This window comes from Nicotiana tomentosiformis, chromosome 8 (assembly GCF_000390325.3).
Source record: "Nicotiana tomentosiformis chromosome 8, ASM39032v3, whole genome shotgun sequence".
In the NCBI taxonomy this organism is placed as follows: domain Eukaryota; kingdom Viridiplantae; phylum Streptophyta; class Magnoliopsida; order Solanales; family Solanaceae; genus Nicotiana; species Nicotiana tomentosiformis.
In genome coordinates, this window is record NC_090819.1 from 101,241,266 (window position 1) to 101,247,986 (window position 6,721).

Sequence of the window (6,721 nt, forward strand, 5' to 3'; positions counted from 1 at the left end):
GGCAAGTAGCAATTAATTATGGAAATTAGGGAGAAAATAGGGAGTCTAATATTTAATATGATAAATGTCAAGTAGCAATTAAGACACTTAAATTAAATAAGCATTTGACAATTATTGCAGGAATTCAAGAATTAATATTTGACAAGGAATATGAGAGAAACAATTATTATAATAATTAATTCATGTCTTAAATAATTTAAGATGTTTAAATAATTAAGCAAACAATTAATTTGACAAAGTATAGACACTCGTCACCTTGCCTATACATCGTTACACATGAAATTCACATAGCAAATAATTCAACGGTTCTATTACCTCAAGTCAAGGGTAACCACGACACTTACCTCACTTTGCAACCAAATTCAAGAATCCAATAAACCTTTCCCTCGCGAATTCGTGTCCGAAATCCTCAAATCTAGTCATAAACAATTCAATATACTCAGTACAAATTGCATGAATTAATTCCATATGAATCCCGAAAAAACTCATGAAATTCGAACACCCGTTCCGATATGAGTTCAACTATACAAAAATTATCGAATTCCAACATTGGATTGGCTTCCAAATCTTCATTTTACATTTTTGAAAGATTTTATAAAAAACTGATTTTTCTTCCATAAATTCACGGATTTATGATGTAAATGAGTATGGAATCATAAAATATAATCAATATAGGATAAGGAACACTTACCCCAATGTTTTTCCGTGAAAATTGCCCAAAAATCGCCTTACCCGAGCTCAATTCTTGAATAATGAAAAATGGGATGAAATCCCATTTTCAGAACTTAAGTTTTGCTGTCCAGGAATTTCTTCTTCGCGAACACGATAGCACCCTCGCGTTCGTGAAGCACATTTTTGTGCTGCCCTAGATTTCTTCTTTGCGAACGTGAGGCCAGTCTCGCGAACGTGATGGCTTTCCAAACTTGGCCTTCGCGAACGCGGTCTCCTATACGCGAACGCGAAGCCTTATCGCCTGGTGCCCGGCCAGGCCTCGCCCTTCTACACGAACATGAATGCTCTCACGCGTTCGTGATGAACACTGCCCTCTACCCCTTCGCGAATGCGGTCCCCTCTTTGCGAATGCGAAGAGTAAATTTTGCCTGCCTCGAGTTCCTCTTCGCGAATGCGAGACCTCTATCGCGAATGCGAAGAAGGACACCAGACAGTGCATCAGATAAATTCTAGCAGAGTTTCAAGTCCAAAATTCACCCTGTTAACCATCTGAAACTCACCCGAGACCCTCGAGACCTCAACCAAATACATCACCAAGTCCTAAAATATCATACGAACTTAGTAGAAACCTCAAATTACATCAACCAACAATAAAAACACGAATCACACATAGATTCAAGCCTAATGAACTTTGAAACTTTTAATTTCTACAAACGACGCCGGAACCTACCAAATCAAGTCCGATTGACCTCAAATTTTGCACACAAGTCATAAATGACATAACGGACCTATAAAAATTATCAGAACTCAAATCCAACCCCGATATCAATAAAAGTCAATTTGTGGTCAAACTTTGAAATCTTTAAGCCTTTAGGCTTCTAATTTTCGCTAACAGGCGATAATTCAAGTTAGGGACCTCCAAATTAAATTGCGGGCATACGCTCAAGTTCCAAATCACGATACAGACCTACTGGAACTGTCAAAATATTGATCCGAGTCTGTTTGCTCAAAATATTGAGCAAAGTCAACTCAGTTGAGTTTTAAGGCTCTTTTTCACATTTTAATCAATTTTTCATATAAAAACTTTCTGAAAAATTATACGGACTACGCACGCAAGTCGAGGAATAATGAATAGTACTTTTCAAGGTCTTAGAACACATAAATAATTATTAAATTTAAAGATAACCTTTTGGATCATCACATTCTCCACTTCTAAAACAAACGTTCGTCCTCGAACGGAATTAGAAAAAGTACCTGAGCTGGTGAAAAGGTGTGGATATTTACTCTGCATGTCCGACTTGGACTCTCAGGTAGATGCTTCTACCGGATGACCTCTCCATTGTACCCGAATTGAAGGATAACTCTTAGACCTCAACTGTCGGACCTGCCAGGCTAGAATAGCTACCGACTCCTCCTCATAAGTCAAATCCTTATCTAATTGGACTGAGCTGAAATCTAACACATGGGACAGATTACCATGATATTTCCAGAGCATAGACACATGGAATACTGGATGGACTGCTGATAAACTAGGTGATAGTGCAAACCTGTAGGCTACTTCACCCACCCTTTTAAGAATTTCAAAGGGTCCAATATACCTAGGGCTCAACTTTCCCTTCTTTCCGAATCTCATTACACCCTTCATAGGTGAAACCCGAAGCAATACTCTCTCTCCAACCATGAATGCAATGTCATGAACTTTACGGCCGACATAACTCTTTTGCCTAGATTGAGCTTGTGCGAAGTCGATCTTGAATAATTTTGACCTTATCCAAGGCATCCTGTACCAAACTGGTACCCAACAATCGAGCCTCTCCCGGTTCAAACCAACCAACTAGCGAACGACACCGTCTTCCATATAATGTCTCATATGGAGCCATTTGAATGCTCGACTGGTAGCTATTATTATAAGCAAACTCCGCAAATGGCAAGAATTGATCCCAAGAACCTCCAAAGTCTATAACACAAGCACGAAGCATATCTTCCAATATCTGAATAGTGCGTTCTGACTGTCCGGCTGTCTGTGGATGAAATGCTGTACTCAACTCAACCCGCGTACCTAACTCACGCTGTACATCCCTCCATAAGTGCAAAGTGAACTGCGTACCTCGATTAAAAATGATAGACACGGGCATACCGTAAAGGTGGACAATCTCACGAATGTAAATTTCAGCTAACCGCTCTGAAGAATAGGTAACTGCCACTGGAATGAAATATGCCGACTTGGTTAACCTGTCCACAATGACCGTAACTACGTCGAAATTTCTCTGAGTCCGTGGGATCCCAATAACAAAATCCATAGTGTTACGCTCCCACTTCCATTCAGGAATTTTTATTTTCTGAAGCAAACCACCAAGTCTCTGATGATCGTACTTATCTTGTTGACAATTCAGACACCGAGCTACATATGCAAATATATCCTTCTTCATTCTCCTCCACCAATAATGTTGCCGCAAATCTTGATACATTTTGGTTGCACCTGGATGAATAGAATACCTGAAACTGTGGGCCTCCTCCAGAATTAATTCACGAAACTCATCCACATTAGGCACACAAATACGATCATGCATTCGCATAACTCCATCTTCCCCCCACAACAACCTGTTTGGCATCACCGTGCCGTACCGTGTTCTTAAGGACAAGTAAATAAGGATCATCATACTGTCGCTCTCTGATGCGCTCATATAAAGAAGACCGAGTGACTATGCAAGCTAGAACCCGATTGGGTTCTGAAACATCTAACCTCATGAACTGATTAGCTAAAGTCTGAACATCTACAGCTAACAGCCTCTCACCAACCGGAATATACGCAAGACTGCCCATACTCACAGCCTTTCTACTCAAAGCATTGGCCACCACATTGGCCTTTCTGGGGTGATACAAAATAGTGATATCATAGTCCTTCAACAACTCCAACCATTTTCTCTGCCTCAAATTGAGATCCTTCTATTTGAACAGATATTGTAAGCTACGATGATCAGTAAATACCTCACACGAGACACCGTAAAGGTAATGCCTCCAAATCTTCAGCGCATGAACAATGACTGCCAATTCTAAGTCATGAACACGATAATTCTTCTCGTGAAATTTCAATTGCCGCGACGCATATGCAATCACCATGTCATCTTGCATCAATTCTGCACCAAGCCCAACGCGAAATGCATCTCAATACACCGTATACGATCCTGAACATGTGGGTAATACCAACATTGGCACCGTAGTCAAAGCTCAACTCGTACTCGTCTGACCATCCGAATGGAACACCTTTCTGGGTCAGCCTGGTCAATGGGCTTGCTATAGATGAAAATTCCTCCACAAACCGATGATAATAACCTGCTAAACCCAGGAGAGTCCGGATCTCTGTAACTGAAGTAGGTCTACGCCAATCCTGAACAACCTCAATATTCTTAGGATCCACTTTTATGCCTTGTGTCGATACAACGTGCCCCAAAAAGGCAACTGAGCCTAACCAAAATTCACATTTTAAAAAATTAGCATATAACTGATTATTCTTCAAAGTCTGAAGTACAATCCGAAGATGATGCTCATGCTACTCTCGACTGTTGGAGTAAATCAAAATATCATCAATGAATACAACCATAAAAGAATTCAAATAGGGTTTGAACACCCGATTCATCAAATCCATAAATGTTGGTGGAGCATTTGTTAGCCCATATAAGAACACTAAGAATTCGTAATGCCCATACCGAGTCCGAAAAGTTATCTTAGGGACATCAGATGCCCTAATCTTCAACTGATGGTAACCAGACCTCAAATCGATCTTTGAAAATACCTTTGCACCCTGAAGCTGATCGAATAAGTCATCAATTCTTGGCAACGGATATTTATTTTTGATAGTGGCCTTATTCAACTACCGATAATCTATACACATCTGTATAGAACCATCTTTCTTCTTTACAAATAATACTAGTGCATCCCAGGGTGAGACACTGGGTCTAATGAATCCCTGATCAAGCAAGTCTTGTAACTGCTCCTTAAATTCTTTTAACTCCAGCGGGGCCATACGGTATGGTGGGATAGAAATGGGCTGAGTGCCCGGAGCTAAATCAATACAGAAGTCAATATCTCTGTCGGGTGGCATTCCCGAAGGAACATCCGTATTGGGATCGCGAATATAAGCCAAATAGGCTAGACACCCTTTCTCGACCATACGCCGAGCTTTCAAATAAGAAATAACCCTGCTGGTAGAATGACTTTAAATCAACAAATCTGAATTTGCAGTTCATGCTGCCTTTCATTTTTCTAGTGGATGAATTTACAATTTGTGCTCAAAAAGATACTAAATTCTGATAATCTAGAGATTCTCATAAAAATGCAAAAAACAACCATAAACCCTTTCTGCACTAATTAAAAGACCAAAAAAATAGCCTTGCATTGATCTGTGCAAAAAAAAAAAGGAAAAAAAGAGAAAGAAGAAAGACAGAATCGAGAGAAGCAGATCTGTCCCAAAAAGGAATAAAAAAGAAAGAAGGAAGAAAAAACCAACGCATAACATGAAACTGGAAGACAATGGTTGAAAGTTGATATACAGGGAAGAAGTAGACGAATAAGCGTGAAATTTTGTTTGAAGTTATCCAATATTGGGTATAGATTAAATATTTGGGAAAAGGCCAAATATACCCCTATACTTTCGAATATTGTCTATATTTAACCTCCGTTATACTATCTGATCAAATTTATCTCTGCCGTTATACTATCTGGCCAAATTTACCCATATCATCAGCAAACATTTTAAAAATTACCTCTTGATCTGTTAAGTAATCCAAAATCTCCTAAATTTCTTTTATTTAAATCACTTGTTGCTCTTCTTGCTCCATTATTTTCAGAAATTGCTATTGATATGAATGCTAAAGTTACTAGACTATACAAATTATTCATAATTTTTTTAAATTACCAATGCACCAACTTCTATTCTTGTAATAATGGGTTTGGAATTGGTTTAAAATTTTATTTATTTTTCAATCATATACACACCGTAGAATTCAGTGTGTCTATTTATTGTGTATTATATGCAGCTAATTATCATGCATGTACATGTATATTCAAATATATTTTGTCATTGTCTGATTAGTATAAAGTTCGATCGACTAACTTAAGAGTGCACAATGTGTAGACATTTGATTAAAGCATGTGGAATTCGACAATGTAAAGTCTCCGAAGAACTTCAACTTCAATCACTAATACTTACAAAGTCTCCATACATTTGGTGCAACGAATTCATTAAATTGGGGATGCTCTAAATACTTTTAGAATTTAGAAAAGTTACCTAGTTTAGATTTTTCAATTTACTATATCTTGTTTATTAACAATTGTATTATTTAATTTTTTTTTCTCAAATTCAGAAAGTAGGTAAATGCTAATTATTTCGAAAATAGTAGACCAAAAAGAAGAATCAGTAACTTAATTAAAATGATTTGGGAGATTCTGGATCACCTAACGGACTGAGGGGTAATTTTTTAAAGTTTGTTGATTATAGGGGTAAATTTGGCCCGATAGTATAGCGGTAGGGGTAAATCTGACACGATAGTATAACAGAGGTTAAATGTAGACAATATCTGAAAGTAGAGTGATATATTTGGCCATTTTCCCTAAATATTTTCACAAAATAGGGTATAGGCTAAATAGCGGGGTGCAAACTCGGCGTCCCATTAAATTTTACCCCAAGTTTCCCCTCTCTGCTCACACTCCCATTAATCTATATTCTTCCACTATTGCATGACAAAAATTAAATATAGAATGTTATCATACGACGGAGGGGTATTCTACTCATTCAATTTCATTAAACATTACAAAATGATTCATTTTCATAGAACTAAATGTCAGTAAATTAGATACAGTTTCACAAATGATAAGATGACCAAAATTGATCAACAGAATATAATTCAATTAGTTTTGCTGCATTTTGTCTCTAGTCTTATTTTTTCGAGGAAGCCTCCAGAATATAGTTGTTTTTCTATAGGTTTCATCTAACATTCTGTTCATATATGAAAATCCTCGAGAATATCGTACAAGGGAAAATTACTACCAA